This window comes from Pinus tabuliformis, chromosome 7 (assembly GCF_031772625.1).
Source record: "Pinus tabuliformis cultivar Carrire ecotype Pingquan chromosome 7, CPIR1, whole genome shotgun sequence".
Lineage (NCBI taxonomy): Eukaryota > Viridiplantae > Streptophyta > Pinopsida > Pinales > Pinaceae > Pinus > Pinus tabuliformis.
Window position 1 is genome coordinate 1,475,779,676 of NC_142293.1, and position 16,969 is coordinate 1,475,796,644.

At 41.4% G+C, this 16,969-nt stretch overlaps 1 pseudogene across 1 annotated transcript in view; it reads left to right on the forward strand.

Moving 5' to 3' along the window:
- LOC149253386 (uncharacterized) overlaps nucleotides 1-16,969 on the forward strand; it is a 372,890-nt pseudogene that overhangs the window by 45,778 nt on the left and 310,143 nt on the right. The window contains exons 2-3 of the transcript XR_016266201.1: nucleotides 2,859-3,314; nucleotides 16,819-16,941. The product of XR_016266201.1 is annotated as an uncharacterized LOC149253386 (transcript). The remainder of the gene's footprint in view (nucleotides 1-2,858; nucleotides 3,315-16,818; nucleotides 16,942-16,969) is intronic.

The window sequence follows — 16,969 nt, forward strand, 5'->3', positions numbered from 1 at the left end:
GAAAAGTATAAAATGGAGGCTTGGGGTTCATTTGGAAACAGAGAGAGAGAGAGAGAATTGATATAGAGTTCGATTTCTGGGGTTAGGAAGCTGAGAAATTTGAACTAAGTGATCATTCAGCAACAGAGGGGCAGTGAAAATCTGGGAGGACGACTTTTCGGAGAATACTGACAGAGAGGTGGAGAGAGCCGGGAGCGCTGACGTTGGGCTAGTTTGGGCCCACGCAGTCCCAACACAGACCTAGGAGAGCCAACGCAAAGTAGAAAAGCTGCTTATCATGTAGAATCCAGAACTATCGAGAATAGCTGGAATTGCAGGAAATTGCTGGAATAGCTGACATGGAGGGTAGAGAAGCTGACGCAAGGCTGACACAAAGCCTATGTAGGGCCAGCGCAAAAATAGCAGGGGTTAGCCAGTCTTGTGCCCGGTCAGCTGGAATTCTACTAGGTGAAGTGAGGTAAAACTCTCTCAGATTTTCCGTCAGTATTTTCTCTGTAAAGGATTGCTAGATGAGCAACCTAGATTTGTATTCAGATATTTCTCCTGCATAATAATAAACCTTCAGAATTGCTGCACCAGATTTCCCGCATTGGGTTTTTCCAGGGACTATTGTGTCAAAAAATAAGTGTGTCCTGTGTATCTTGTTCTTTGCTCTGTTTTCTGTTTCATGAAATCAAATATTTAATTAGTGTAGGCTGTAGAAGTAATTTGCTTCAGTATTCAGGCGAATAACTTGATGAATGTAATTTAAAAATCAAGTAGGTGAAGTAGATTCAGATTTGTTGTAGTAGGGGTTACTTCAGTGTAGTAATTTTCACAAGCTTCCTAAGTAGTATCCCTCTATCCCACTGGACTAGGATTGAAAATTAACACCCCACTCAAGGTGAGGGAACAAGATCATGGCCAAGACCGTTCTTTCTTCTAAGTTACCCCATAAGCCATGCCAAAATGCCCTAATACAAACAAGCATAAGCAACCGATTGCAAAATAAATAAAGTACCTTTTGATCAGAAGCCCACCTTCCAACATGTGCTCTGGGCAAATGGGTGGGGAAACATATCACTGATGCATGTGGTGGAGATATGAATGGCATGTCATATCGCCTACTAGTGGCTCTTAGGGGCTGCTGGCTGGAAGAAATGAATAGGAGAAAAAATTCTCCTAGGGGTCACCCACTTTTGCTGGGTAACAGGGAGCATTAGCTACAATAAACTTTTTGGTGCATTGTACTTTAAATTCAGTTGACGTACTTTTTAGTCCCATTGATCTATCTTTGTAGTAAATTTTAGTCCCATTGATGTACCTTTGTAGTCAATTATCTGACATTGATAAATTTATCTTATCTTATCTTGTAAAGAAAAACTGTAATTAGAAAGTGAGTTGATGAAAATAGCCCTATTAAGTGAATCAGTCAACCAAATTAAAGAGGACCAATGAAATGCAACAGTATGCGGTTGCAGAAAAAAAATAGATGGAGAACCTAAAGCTTAGGCCCTGAATACAAAGAGAAGAAGCAGATCCAGAATCAGCATACCTTTCTGGAGAACCTGAAAATATTGAGTGGGGAACTCATTAGAAGTTTCATTTTGATGGGGCAGCCAAGGGAAAGCCTGGGCAGTTCTAGGGCTGGGGTATGAAGGTAATATATTTAAAGATAAACATCTTAGAAAACAAATTAATTACAAATTGATCATAAGGTACAAAGTATGGCTCTGGAGTAACATAAATACCCATACCTTGAAACTAGATGGATTTTACAATGTGACTTATTTGTTGTCAATGGTGTTGCTGAATTCTCTCTAAAGAATGCTGGCAGTTTCCTTTTGAAGAATGTGGTGCAGCATTTAAGCCCAAAAGCCAAGTCACTGCTATAATTATGTAATATGGCTAAAGTTACAAGTATGAGAGATCTGTTGGCGTGAAGGTAATGCCTAGTAACATGAATCATCACAAGAATAGCAACAATGATATTTATAAAAGAAATCACTGCAATCATGGATAAGCGCGCGTTAATAATGAGAAGAAGAGTGTGATGATGGTGAAAAATGGCTGCCTCATTTACTATATCTTGGTTTTTCAAATAAAATCTAGGTTAGTTGCCGGAAGTGAGAACGATGCATGGTTGTTGCCATTAATGAGTAGGTTTGCTGCATTCAATGAGTAGGGTGGTTGCTATATTTGAAAATAGTGGCTGTCATTTGGTTGTATCATTTAGTGGCAGGCCATTTGGTTGTTTCATAGGCTTACTTTTTGTTTCTTTCCCTTTTTCCTGTAAAAACTGATTCTCCTATTGAATCAAGATTTCCTGAGTTTCCTCTAATGTTTTGAGTCTTGACAATGCATGGTGCTGTTTCTGACTTGACATTGGTTTTCATATGTGGAGCTGTAACAATAATAACCATTACAATCCACTTTGCTGCCACTACCATTCCCTCAGAATGGATCAGTCAGTGCAATACCTCCTTTCTACCGAGCGAGAAGGCAAACATCTTCTATGGCATTACCATTTTTTCCTCCCTGGTTCTATTCATAACTTAGCAAGCTTTTATCTCATTACTGTCTTGCTTATTCTAAAACACAGAACTTGAATTACATGTATTAACTTTAAGTAGTTGCTTAGGTATACCTGGCTTTTCTCTCCTTTTGTATATCTGGATTGATGTCTATAAATGCCAATTCTGTTATCATATTGTCAGTTATAGTGAAGATATTGCTTATGCTTCAATCACAATATTTTGTGCCCATAGTATAGCATATGTTGTGGTAAATTTCATTCTCTGAAGCATCACAAGAGAGTGGATCTGAGCCCTTGCTATGATATTTTGAAGTTTAAACTGATTCTTGTTCTGAAATTTCAGGTGGTGCAGTTTTGGGCTTCACCTAAGTTCAAATTTCTTCATTGCTCTAATACTTTGTATTTTGAACTGCGGAAAAGAGTCGACTTCCTAAAAGCTACATTGCGAAAAAGAAATCCTTCAGAAGCCTTTTTGTTACAAAAATAAAAGCCGTTATTGTGTAAGAAGTCGAGATGTGTCAATGATGTATGTATAAAGTATTGGAGGCTATGCAATAATGATCTATACAAAGCTGGCTGTAGATTTCTGGGACATCGACAAATTCAGGTGATCATAAAGAAGGCCTCTTTTCTGGGGGAATTAAAGAGGATCAGCACTCCTGTTAATCTTTGCAGAACAAGGAGATGGCTTTCAAAAGCTCTCTTTCCTATGAATCCAAGACCCCTTTTTGGACGATGGCATTCAAGGAGCACATGGAAGCTTATTTTATGTCTCAATTTAGCAGGCAACAGATGTCAGGTATTTATCAATGGTGAAACAGATTTTGTTTAATTTTGAGAATGACCTAACATTTTGACTCCATTATTACCTCGTGAGCTATTTTTTAATGCATGGTGAAGTGATGATGGTCAGCTGATGTTTCTTCTATATGCATGCAATTTTTTGTCTTATGGCAAGTATAGACATGTCTATTGTAAATGCATATGATCCTAGTTACCAGAAACAGCAAGTTTGCTGGCTGTTTTTGGACAAAACCCATTAGACAAGAAATGTCTTAGAAACATTGTTGTTTGATGTGTGTTTCTCATATTTTTTCATAGATGATTCATTTTTATATAAATGCCTTGTGTTTCTCACGAAATGTGTCCATTTCTAGAAGGAACAGCTTCCATTTTTTGGAAACGCCATTAGATTATTAAAAAAGGGAAAAAGCTCAGAAAATAGAAAACACTACAAAAACTAAAACCCTAGCCACAACAGTCTATAATGATAATAACAACAACAATGACAGTTATAATATTTAAATAAAGGCCACAACCTAACTTGGTGCCAAATTGACGTATGAGACCTGTTACCTCGTATGTAAGTAGGGGTACATAAAAGTTTTCTGCAACATCTATCATCACCGTTATAAGTCCAAGGTCACAACTCAAAAGCCATGTAAAAACCATGTGAGACCCTGTATTATGTATCCTAGATTTGTGACTTTGTCATTGAATTTTGTATTTTGTTGTCTTGGTCAAACCATGGTTGGTCCTTTGAAGTTCCACTTCAAGTTACTCTCGTCCTGACTGGGATTGGAGGACCTTGTTAGAATTCCAATGATAAGTGAATTCATTAACATGATAATTACTTGTGAGCATTATTATTATTATTATTCTTTCTTAATTTGTTAATCTTCTCCATCAAGTAATTACCATTAGATACAAGACATTAGGATCATAGTGCACAAGAGACAAAGAACACAAGAGATTAGGCCAGAGGCCAGGGCAAAAACCCCACCAAAGGGGAAAACCCATCAATCCTTTCCTTATAGAGTCAAGAGAAATCCAAGTCAAATACAGTCCAGTAACTAGTTCCTTCCATTGCCAAGTCAGCCCTCCCTCCATGATTCATCTTCCAGTTGTTCACAATAAGAAGCTTAGCCTTCCATAGTAGCACACTTTGGCCTTCATGTCACAGTAGTCAATTACTGTAGCTCGGTCAAGATGTAGAGAACATAACTTCAAATTTTGTTCTCTTAGAAAGCTACCTTAGAACTTCGGACTACAGGATCTTGGACTAGCTATTGCAGAGAACTTCGCAGTATAGAGTTTATCACAGAACATCATAGAATAGGCTTCAACAAAACTTCGCATAGATTGTCTTCCACAGTGCTTCAGTCAAGGTGTTCTCCACAGATTTGGTTAGAATGTCTTCAACAGAAATATGACTTCATCTTGATCTCCTTGTTATCCTTCTTTTGCTTCGCTGTTCAGAGAGAAAATTTCTTGTTGGAGGTCCGAATTCTTCCACAGAAAACCACCCAAATTTCTATCCAAATGGATGAGCATGCTGGCATATATATAGTCGTTCCCACGTCTGAAAGGGTGCCTCATAAGGCTGAGCCGACCTGTCTCCTAGGAGGGCCGACTTGGCAATTGAGAGGACAAATATCACTTAAAAAAACTTTAAATTTCTTTTTTCTTCCAATTGTCCAAATGGGACATAATACTATTTAAAATTTTCTTTATAACAAATAAATAATTTCTTCATGTAATTATGAAGACCGAACCTAGTTACAATTTCTAACACTCCCTCTTAACTAGGGAGGTATTCATAATGACTCATCTTGATATTCTCATCTATAAGAAAGGATCCAGATTGATAAGCATCAATGATGATAGCATCATCATAGCCAACATTGTCACACTACCAAGGCCTTGACAGGTACACTCTATCTCTCCACAAGATCAAAGCACAATGCTGGAAGGCATTCCATAGCACACCACATCGCCTTTTCGAGGCACATACTCCACCTAGGATACCCGGAGTATGTCCTCCACTAGAGCAATCCCCTCAAGGAAATGTTTGTCCATCGGACCATTCTTTATCCAAATTCATGTGCTTGACTTAGGATGTCAATCCTAATCTGTCATAGTACATGACTCAAGAATGTTGTCTAAGATGCTTATCCAATCCACCATTCTCCTTATCCATGTCCATGTACTTGAATTAGGATGTTAATCCTAATCTGTCACAGTACACACAAGGACAACCAAGTGTCCAACCTTACTCCCTCTCAACTTGAGAGGAGAAATCCATACTCACTCCCTCTCAAACAGGGAGAGAGCATCAACAAGCCTTAGCTTGTGTTGGAAGTACTCATACTTCCCTTACATCAGCTACCTATTATTTTGTGGAGATCTGTTGTAGCTTCCTCAAACAATCCTCTTATCATTGAGTTTGCCTATCTCTAACTTCCGAACTGGGGCTCCAAATTTGCCACCTAATAGTCCATGATCCTGTACTTGAGGTCTTCACCTACAAAATCCAGAACTGTGTCCTGACTATATCATGTACTATACATGAAGTCTTTTATGTGAAAATTCCACAAGAGGAACCCCTCTTACAGCAAACTGATGTTACTTCTCCTACTTGTTAATCCATACAAGTTATTTACTGTGTGCTATGACAAATATTGAAGTAAATACTACTGCAACCTTCACTTAATTAAATTATAAGCGGAAATAAGATATTGAGAAAGAAAGAAAATACAACACGATAAACATCGTTATTTTTGGACAAAAGTCCTCGGAAAAACCCAATGCGGGAAAACCGGTGCAACAACTCTGAGGGTTTATTGTTATTAAGCAGTAGCAAATTCTGAATACATCTTTGAATACCTCACAGGGTTATTTAGTTATAGAGAGAAATACTGACAAAAAGAATTATGAGGTTACCTCACACTATCACTGGAAATCCTGGCTGATCCAGCCCCAGACTGATTGCCCCCAGCTTTTCTAGCTGCCTCTGCGTAGTATCTGCGTCAGCCCAGTGTCAAGCTCTCTAGGGACAACGTCAATCCTCTAGCTCGTCAATTTGCTGCCCAGGAGATTCGATTTCTGCCTCCCGGTTTCACATCCTGGCTCCCGACTTCTGAAACTCGAATTCCCTCTGCAAATTTCGAACTCACTGGCTTCTGTACTACCTCTGCGTGGCTTTGTGTCAGCCCCTCTAGCTCAGCGCTGCCACTATTGGATTACTCTCTGCCTCTCTCTACTGATGATTCTCCGGCTGGGAAAATCATTCTGTTCGGAGGCTATCCATGCCCCTCAATTGCAGAAATCTCCTCAATCAAATTTTCTTTCTGAGAACTTCTCACTTCAGAAAATCAATTTCTTGATCTCTCTTGGTGTATTTTCCAAATGACCCTCAAGCCCCTTCTTATATCTTTCTATTGGACATCCAACGACCTAGATTAACTCCTAATCAAAGGCTCAGATTGTTTTGGCTTGATCTTCGTCTTTTTCTAGAAGTTACACCCACAATTAGATTAATACCCATTAATATTTTAATTTTCCTAAGTTTAGACTTAAGAACTTTATTAAAAATATTAATTATTTTAATAAAATTGTCTCTAAGTGGAATTTCCCAAAACGCTTTTTGGGTTCTTTGGAATGCATGTGCCCAAGCCTCCCTGCAAAATTTGAGGCCTAGATCACATCCGATGCTACCCCAAATCAACACTCCTTCTTAGCGACGAATGTGCTTTAGCAATATACTACTGCTGCATGTTGCTTTGACTCTCAAGCATCGTCCTCTGTGATGCTAATGTTTGACATGCTATCCACCAACTACTGCGCTGCTGATGTTTGACATGTTGTCCACCAATTACTGTGCTGCTGCTGACCTTTGCTCTGTGCCATCTACACTACTGTCAACTTTGCTCTGCACTGTTCAGACTCTGGCACTCCTAGCCACTACAACTGTCTCCCTGGCACTCCTCGACACCATTCGACACTAGTCCATCCTGCTAATGCAAAACTAGGCTCCTGTAGCAAGGTATTGATCCAAGAGGTGGACTCCTCAAGGATCCTGCCCATATGTAGCTCTTTTGAACTACAACTCCAAATCGGCCCACCTCCCTCCTGGAGGTATCTCAGCTGTCATGGCGAACTCCTCTTGTTCAATCTTCACTGCTGCAAACTTAGGATCGCGCTTCTCATCCTTATCCTTTTTCTTCAAAGGACACTGGGATGCATAGTGGCCCATCTCGCCACATCTGAAACACTTCACCTTGGAGGCATCCTTCTTTCGTCTCTGTTGCCCCTATTGTCCCTTTGATGCGAGGGTTGCATTATCCTCCTCTTCCTTGGGCTTCGACCCACTACTGCTTCTACTTCTATCAAGTTTGACCTTGACCAGGTCTCTTCTCAGCTCCTCTTGTTTTAGAGCTGCCCACATTTCATCCCAATTTGGTAATGCTGCTTTGCCCAAGATACTCTTGACAAAGACTTGCCACTCATCTGAGACAGAATTGAGGGTCAGTCTAACCAACTCTGAATCCTGAGGTGTATGCCCCGCAGCAGACAACTCATCACGAGTTTCCTTCAGCTTCGTGAGGAATGGATCCACATGCTCTCCCTTCTGCATCTGAGCATATCTCAGCTTCTGTTCCATGTACATCTTCCGCAGCTCGGAAGATCCCTGATATAATGTGGCCAATGCATCCCACATCTCCTTAGCAGTTGCTCTGCTAGCAACGTGACACACCAGGTGATCCTTGACTCCATCCAGGATCATCCTCTTGGTCTTCGTCAACTCAGCCTTGTACTTCTTTAGTGGATCTACATTTGCAGGTTTAGCCACCACGCTATCGACGTACGTCTTGAGGGCATGCTCATCTAGAAGGAAAGACATTCTAGCCTTCCAGATGACGTAGTTGGATGCTCCGTTCAACTTGTCATGATCCCTCAAGCCACTGGTTGCCATATCTGCCAAATATGTCGAAAATCCCCTCTGCTTCTCATTGTTGTTGCTCAGCCAATGAGAAAACAGACTTCTCGGCGGGAAGTCTGTTGAGGAAAAGTTCCCTCATGGTGCTTCTCTTCCTTCTTCTGATGTTTTTCAGCCCAACAAATGACCTGCTGAAAATCTGCGTCCCACTAGCTCTCTCACGCTGCTTTCTCTGCCCCAAAAAAAAAATCAAACTGGAAGTCCTCTCCGTCGACTCACTTAGAGAGAGATTGCCTCGAAAATTTGCCCTCCCGGCTTCAAACTGCGTCAACCCTCTGGGGGTTTCGAACTGCTGCCTCCTGGAGCTTTTTCGAACTCCCTTCTTCTACTCAGCACTGGATCTACTGGCACTGCTCATCTTGCTTCACCTGCACCACTGATACCATGTGTAAATTCCACAAGAGGAACCCCTACTACAACAAACTAATGTTACTTCTCCTACTTGTTAATCCGTACAAGTTATTTACTGTGTGCTACAACAAATATTGAAATAAATACTATTGCAGCCTTCACTTAATTAAATTATAAGCAGAAATAGGATACTGAGCAAGAAAAATATACAACCAAATAGACAATGTTATTTTTGGAGAAAAGTCGCTGGAAAATCCCAATGCAAGAAAATCGGTGCAACAACTCTTGGGGTTTATTGTTATTAAGCAGTAACAAATTCTAAATACATCTCTATATACCTCATAGGGTTATTTAGTTACAGAGAGAAATACTGACAGAAAGAATTGTGAGGTTACCTCACACTATCACTGGAAATCCTGGCTGATCCAGCCCCAGACTGATTGCCCCCGGCTTTTTTGGCTGCCTCTGCGCAGTATCTGCGTCAGCCCAACGTCAAGCTCTCTGGGGACAACGTCAATCCTCTGGCTGGTTGATTTGCTGCCCAGGAGATTCGATTTCTGCCTCCTAGTCTCACACCTCGGCTCCCGGCTTCTGAAACTCGAATTCCTACTACCATTGCCACTGTCAACACTACATCCGTACAACAACTTCCTCTCAAGTGTTGCATCTGTGCTGCTGCTAGCACTGCCACTGCCAACTACTACTGCACTGCAAACTGTTGCTTCTACTCTATCAACAATGGAAAAACATCCAAAATTACTGAACTAACTGTGTTTAGTATGATACCACGTGAATGTTGAAGCCTGACTATTGTGAGTCTCTGCGTTGATCCTCTGAATCTACTACGCTGCTGCTGACCTCTGCTCTGTGCCATTTGCACTGCTGCCAACTCTGCTCTGCGCTGTTCAGTCTCTGGCACTCCTAGCCACTACAACTGTCTCCTCGACACTCCTTGACACCATCCGACACTAGTTCATCGTGCTACCAGAAAACTGGGCTCTCGTAGTAAGGTATTGATCCAAGAGGTGGACTCCTCAAGAATCCTGCCCATCTATAGTTCTTTCGAACTACAGTTTTAAATTAGCCCACCTCCCTCTTGGAGGTATCTCTGTTGTCGTGGCGAACTCTTTCTCTTCGATCTTTGAGGGCGTAACCTTCGGATCGTGCTTCTCATCCTTGTCCTTCTTCTTGAGAGGACATTGAGTAGCGTAGTGACCCATCTCACCACACCTAAAACACTTGATCTTCGAGATGTCCTTCTTACGTCTCCGCTGCTCCTGTTGGCCCTTCGATGCAAGGGCTGCATTATCTTCCTCCTCCTTGGGTTTCGATCCACTGCCACTGCTTCCGTCAAGTTTAACCTTGACTAAGTCTCCTTAACTCCTCTTATTTTAGAGCTGCCCACATCTCATCCCAATTTGGCAATGTTACTCTGCCCAGGATACTCTGAACAAATACTTTCCACTCATCTGAGATAGAATTGAGGGTCAGTCTAACCAACTCTGAATCCTGAGGTGTATGCCTTGCAACAGACAATTCATCATGGGTCTCCTTAAAATTCATGAGGAATGGATCCACACACTCCCCCTTCTGCATCTGAGGAGATCTTAGCTTTTGATTCATGTACATCTCCCGCTTCTCGAAAGATCCCTGATATAACGTAGACAAAGCATGCCACATCTCCTTAGTAGTCCCTCTGCTAGCGATGTGACAAACCACATTATCTTTTACCCCGTCAAGGATCATTCTTTTTGCCTTTGCCATCTCAGCTGGATACTTCTTCAACGGATCTGCGTCTGTGGACACAGCCACCATGCTGTCGACATATGTCTTGAGGGCATGCTCATCTAGAAGAAATGACATTCTATTCTTCCAGATGGCATAGTTGGATGCTCTATCCAACCTGTCCTGATCCCTCAAGCCACTGGTTTCCATTTCTTCCACAAATAGAAAGTCGAATGACCTCCTCTCTCCTTTGTGTTGTTGCTGGGATAGCCTACACACTGCCTGCAATAGCTAGTAAAACTGTTGCCCTTTGCTACTGCTCAACTCTAGAGAATTCGAATTCCTTGGCTAGGAATTCTCCGAGGAAGAAATTTCCTCAACCGTGCTTCTCCTCTCTCTTCTGACGATCTTCTGCCCAACAAACTCCCTGCAGAAAAATTTGCGTCCCATCAACTCTCCTCACGCTGAGGCTTCTGCGCTACTCCTCCTCCCCCAACAAAAATTCGAATTGGGAGTCCTCCTCTTCATCGACTCACTCAGAGAGAGACTGCTTCAAAATTTCAGCCCTTCGGCTAAGAACTGCGCAAATCCTCTGGGGTTTTGAACCGCTGCCTCCTGTAGCTTTTCGATTTCCCTCGTCTGCTCAACGCTGGGTTCTCTAGCATTGCTCTTCTTTTTCCACCTGCAGCTCTGATACCATGTGAAAATTCCTAAATTGGAATTCGTAATGCAGCAAACTGATGTTACTTGTGCTACTTGTTAATCCATACAAGTTATTTATTGTGGTCTACGGTAAATATCAAAGTAAATACTACTGCAACCTTCACTTAATTAAATATTGTGTGGAAACAAGACTCTGAACAAGAAAGAAAATACAACACAAATGACACCGTTGTTTTTGGACAAATCTCCCTCGAAAAAACCCAATGTGGGAAAACCGGTGCAGTAGTTCTAAGGGTTTATTATTATTAAGCAGTAGCAAAATCTGAATACATCTCTGAATACCTCTTGGGTTATTCAGTTATAGAGAGAGAAATACTGGCAGAAAAATTTGTGAGATTACCTCACACAATAACTGAGAGAAATCCCCGCTGATCCAGACACTGGATGAGGTGCCTCTGGCAGGCCTTGCGCTGCCTTTGCGCAGTCCTCACGCAGTTCCTGCGGCAACCCCTCTAGACACTGTTGATTTGGGGTAGCATCAGATGTTCCCTAGCCATGAAAATTGGTGGAGAGGCTAAAGCACATGAGATCTCCAAGACCCAAAGATGGTTTGGGGAAATTCCATCAGATTCGAGTGATATTAAAATAATTAATATTTTTAATGGAGTTCCTAAGTCTCAACTTAGGAAAATTAAAATATTAATGGGTATTAATATAAAATTGGGTGAGAATGTTTTAAATGACATGGATCAAGCCAAATCTAATCTTAGCCGTTGATTAGAGATTTAATCTCAGTTGTTGAAGACTCAACAAAAAATGTATAAGAGGAGGCTTGAGGGTCAGTTGCAGATACACCAAGATTTATCAGTCAGTTCGATTTTCTGGAGCAGGGTTTGCTGAGAAAATTCGAACAAGTGATCAGAGTTGTAGCGAGGGGAAATGAGTGCATAACAGAGAGGCAGAGATAGTGCCGAAGGACCAGCACAGAGATTGAGGAGGCTACGTAGAGCTAGCTGAAGCCACGCAGAGGGCCAGAGTGATTGCGCAGAGGCTAGCAAGGCCTGCGTGGGTGACGCAGAAGGCCAGAGAGCCAGCACAGAGCAACAGAAGGCTGATGCAGGGGGTTTCAAAGTGACGCAGAGGCTAGGAGGGCTGACGTAAAGCCTCAAAGAAGCGTTGGAAGGCTTTTCATGGAGCAAACTTGTTGAATATCTGCTTCCGAAGAGAGGTATTACTACTAGATGGATATCTTTGTTGGGTGAGCCAGTTTGGAACCCTAGTTGTACTCAAGAAAGCTGCTTAATAATAAAACCCTCAGAACTGCTGCATCGGTTTTCCCAAGTTGGGTTTTTCCGAGGACGATTGTCCAAAAATAACGGTGTCCCTTGTGTGTTTGTCTGGTATTTTCAGTTGTTGATCTGTAGATGGTTGAGACTGCATTTGTGTTTATTTTCAGTATTCATATGGTTAAATAACTTGTTAAGGAATAAACAAGTAGGTGAAATAAACTAGATAATGCAGGAAGAATTTCTGATGTGTTAGACTTAGAAATTTCAATAGGCATTGCGTCACCCAACCAACTGAATGATTTGCTGCCCCGAGTCACTGCTTTTAGCCTCCAGATTTGACACCCCGACTCTCGACTTCTGAAACTGACTCTGTTGCAAAATTTCGGACTCTCTCTCACCCTTTGTGCTGCCTCTCCGTGGCTCTGCGTCGGCCTTTGCGTGGCTCTGCGTCAACCTCTGCGTGAGAGTTGCTGGATCACTCTCTGCCTCTCTCTGCTGATGATTCTCCAGCTGAGAAAATCTCTCTCTTTCCGGATGCTATCCTTGCCCCTCAACTGCAAGAAATCTACTCGATCAAAATTTCCTCCTGAGAACTTCTCACTTCAGAAATTCGATCTCTTGATCTCTTGGTGTGTTTTCCAAATGACCCTCAAGCTCCCTTAAATAATCTTCTCGTTGACATTCAACGGCCCAGATTAAAAGCTAATCAATGGCTAAGATCATTTTAGCTTGATCCTCGTCTTCTTTTAGAAGTTACACCCACAATTAGATTAATACCCATTAATATTTTTAATTTCCTAAGTTTACACTTAGGGTCCCATTAAAAAATATTAATTATTTTAATAAAATCGTTTATGGGTGGAATTTCCCAAAACATTTTCTAGGTTCTTTGGAATACATGTGCCCAAGCCTCCCTGCCAAGTTTGAGGCCTAGAGCACATCCGATGCTACCCCAAATCAATAAGGTCTTTAAGCCAAATTCATTTAGCAGGAAGGACATCCTAGCCTTCCAGATGACATAGTTGGAGGCTCCCTCCAACCTATCCTGATCTCTAAGCCTTACTGTGGCCATCTCTGAATCTGGAACAGAAACCTCCCTCTTTCACCGACTCGGCTGCTGAATATGTTTTTCACACTCCCTTCTGGAGTGAGACAATCTTGTTGCAGCTACTACCGACTGCAACTGGAAATTTGGATTTCTAGGTTAGAAACCCTCTGAGAGAAATTTCCCTTGGTGTGTGCACCTTATCCTCCACCCAGTGCTGATTCTACTCTAGCGAACTGCTGCAAAACCCTTCTGCGCCCAAACAAGGATTTGCTCAGCGAAAATTACTGAGCTGCTGCCCCCTCTGCTTGCTAGAATCACACACACATGCAATCCGATTTTTTCTGCCAATTCGACACCGAAAAAGTGGAACTGCCCAACAATTCGTGTTGCGTGGCGAGGAAAAACGCAACCCCCCAAAAAAACCGTCCTACTGCTCCCTCTGAACAACTATTTTTCTACTTCTGCTTCTAAGCTTCTTGTTTGATCAAAATCACTTTGATACCATGTGAAAATTTCACCACTGAAATTCGATTGCAACAACTGGAATTAACTGATAAATTAATTATGCTGTTTATTGCTATGACAACAACTAATTAATCACATTGCAATCTTCACAAATAAAAATACTATGGAAGATAAAGTGGAAACTGAGAAAATACTGGCACACACATACAAAATTATAACACAGTTATTTTGGACTAAAGTCCCTGGAAAATTCTTGGGAAAATCGACACAGCAGCTGAGGGTTTTTATTATTAAGCAGCAGTGAGAAATTATGAGTATAATAAATATTGCCAAACTTGCGAATCTATCCAAGAGAAATATTGGCAAATATTTTCTGAGGGATTTTACCCTCTCTCCGAGCAATCTTGGCACTATTTGACCTCTGAAATGCTAGCCGTCCAACCAGCTCTGCACAGGCGCTGCATCACCCTAGCACAATCCCTCACATGCTCTACTTGAATCAATTGCCAATCTAGTCGTACTGCTTGCTGTTGACTGAGAAACTGTCTGTCCATCACTTTGGAAAATATTCCCGGCCTCTGGAACTGAGAACGAGATCCTCTTCAGCTGGATCGAATTTCCCTTCTGAAGCAATTACAGAGTCCCTATGCTGCGTCATGGAAAAAAATCTTAACCTCCTCTTTTTGACTCTTTAGAACTGGAAGCCTTCCTTCGGACTCACTGCTTCTACCCCTTTCTGTCTTTGCTTCCTTTCTCTGGCTCAAACTCTTCCGACTGCTGCTCTCTGGAAAGTCGAACTACCCAAGAAAATTGATCTCTAGTGTCACAAGTGTGTTTCTCCATCTACCCATCGACTTCTTCTTATAATCTCACTGTGAGACTCCAACAACCAATATTAAAGCTTAATCAATGGCTAAGATTATTTCCTAGTTGATCGGTGTGAGTTTCTAGAGATTTCTCACCTTTCTCAATTAATATTGATTAATTAACCAGTTTTCCTAAGTTTAGACTTAGGAAATATTTAAAAAATGGCTAATAATCTAATTGAGACACTTTTAGGTGGAAATTTCAGAAACGATTTCTGGGTTTTGGAGAACACCTGCCTTTTATCCTCTCCACAAAGTTTTGAGACTAGAACACCTCCGATGCTAGAAGAACTAACAGAAACAGGATTTAGGAGGCCAATTTCAGGGGTGTTGAATTCATCTTTGGAGGCCACATCATCAACTTACTATCCAGCCAAGCATGCCATATCATAGGGGTTAGTTGCAAATCTGTTCCAGGTTTTGAAACTGCAACATTGGCATGTAATTTCAAATAAGGCTTAGTTTTTGGTGTTATTTCTTGGTGTTTATTCTTAAGTGGGGTTTAATATGTAACTGTAAGTAAACTGTTTGATAGAATGTCCCAGTAGTAGAGCTTCTCTTTATTGTGCAAACAAAGCTTTTGAATACATATTTCCTGCCAAGTGTTCATGAAAATGTATTAGAAAGAATTTTAGCAAATTATTGGCATATCTTAAAAACATGAACACTAAGCCTATTGAAAGTGTCACCTTTGAACCTTTGACCTAGAATATCCTTTAGGCGATCTCTTTTGGGAAATCTCCCATGTGGTGAAATTCCACTAAAGAGCAGGAGTTGGAGTGCTGAGATGACAGTGGCACTTGCCTCATCGTTTTGTCTTTGTCTAGATTTTGTTTTGTGAGGCATCTCACAAGACCTGCTAGAGTTTGAGGCAACATGCCCAAGGATGGGAATATCCTGGAGGGGCCAAATCACAGATGATGCCTTTGAGATCTTGGATAACTAACCACATTTCTTCTTTCACACAGTTGTGACCCAGTCCCTAGACAACTTGAGTTCCGCCTGCTGGGATTGGTGAAGTAAGCATCCAAAAAGTTCCTTTGTGTGGGTTGAAGCAAAGAATCAAGATAGTATTCTCTTCGCCAACAGGCTTTAAGTTAGTTCTCTAGTGTTCGAAAATGGAGGAAGAGTGTGGACTTCGGGTCCATCCATGCAAATTCAAGGGTGAGGTTCTTTAGATCCAAAGTGACATGAAGGAAAGAGGTGATTATCTCTAAGGGATCCGATGGGGCCATAGGTGGGTGGAGCCCACATACTCTTAAGATTAATATTTCAAGCGTGGTGGAGACATTCCTTGTTCAATCTTGCTTGTACCACTTCTTGGACCATAGTGAGCAGGGGAGGATGTTCCCTTTTTCGGACCACTTCAGCCCAATATTTAAGTGTTTATTGCTGAAATTCCGTCTCTTGTTTAAAAAGGGCCTGCTATGATCTCATCTCTTCTTGCATATTTTGTGTTCGATATTTCTGTTTGGAGTGTCTCTTAGTGAATGCTTGTTTTTTCATTTCAGAAACTGGCTCTTTGAGGTCTAGTACCTCTGAATGGAGCTGTTTGTCTTCATTCCTGATAAAATCCATCCTCCACAGCAAATTCTTAACCTGGGATGTTCAGTATGCGAAGTCATGCTCTATGGTGATATCACTGGGGATACAGATTTCTCCTTGGATGCTGTTACAATTGCTGGGGGTCCCATGCTGTGTCTCGGTTGTTAATTTGTCCTCAAGCAGCAATTATGGCAGTGAGTCCTCCATTGAAGTCTTCGATTTGAGAGTGATCTGTTCAAGGAGGATTGCTCCCCCCAGCGAAGGAGGCCACTGGTATGAAGATCAAATAGAAATAGCCCTAGCAGAGGTTCCTGACAGAGTGAATCTAACTCACATTGCTCTGTGTAATTTATGAAGAATAGTTACTGTGTCTTTTCTTTAATAGATTTTGTTCACATCCCCTTTCATGTATAAGTTTACATCCAAATCTGAAAAGCTTGACAAAGTTTCTTATCTGTTAGTCATGTATATTTAAATCATGAAAATATTCATGCTTTTATCTGGTTATGTTTGATGTTAAACTTTAAAACCCTGACTGTGACTATGGTGCAACTTTTTGTGATTACTCTCAGGTGTTGATGAGATTACCAGCTTTGTTTTGGGGGCTGGCATTGACTGAAAATGTAGATTGTATGACAGGGCCTTTTCTAGAGGAAAACCTTATTGTGACAGGGCTTCAAAGTTTTATAAATATGGTCAGTTGTAAGACTTTGCATTTGTTTG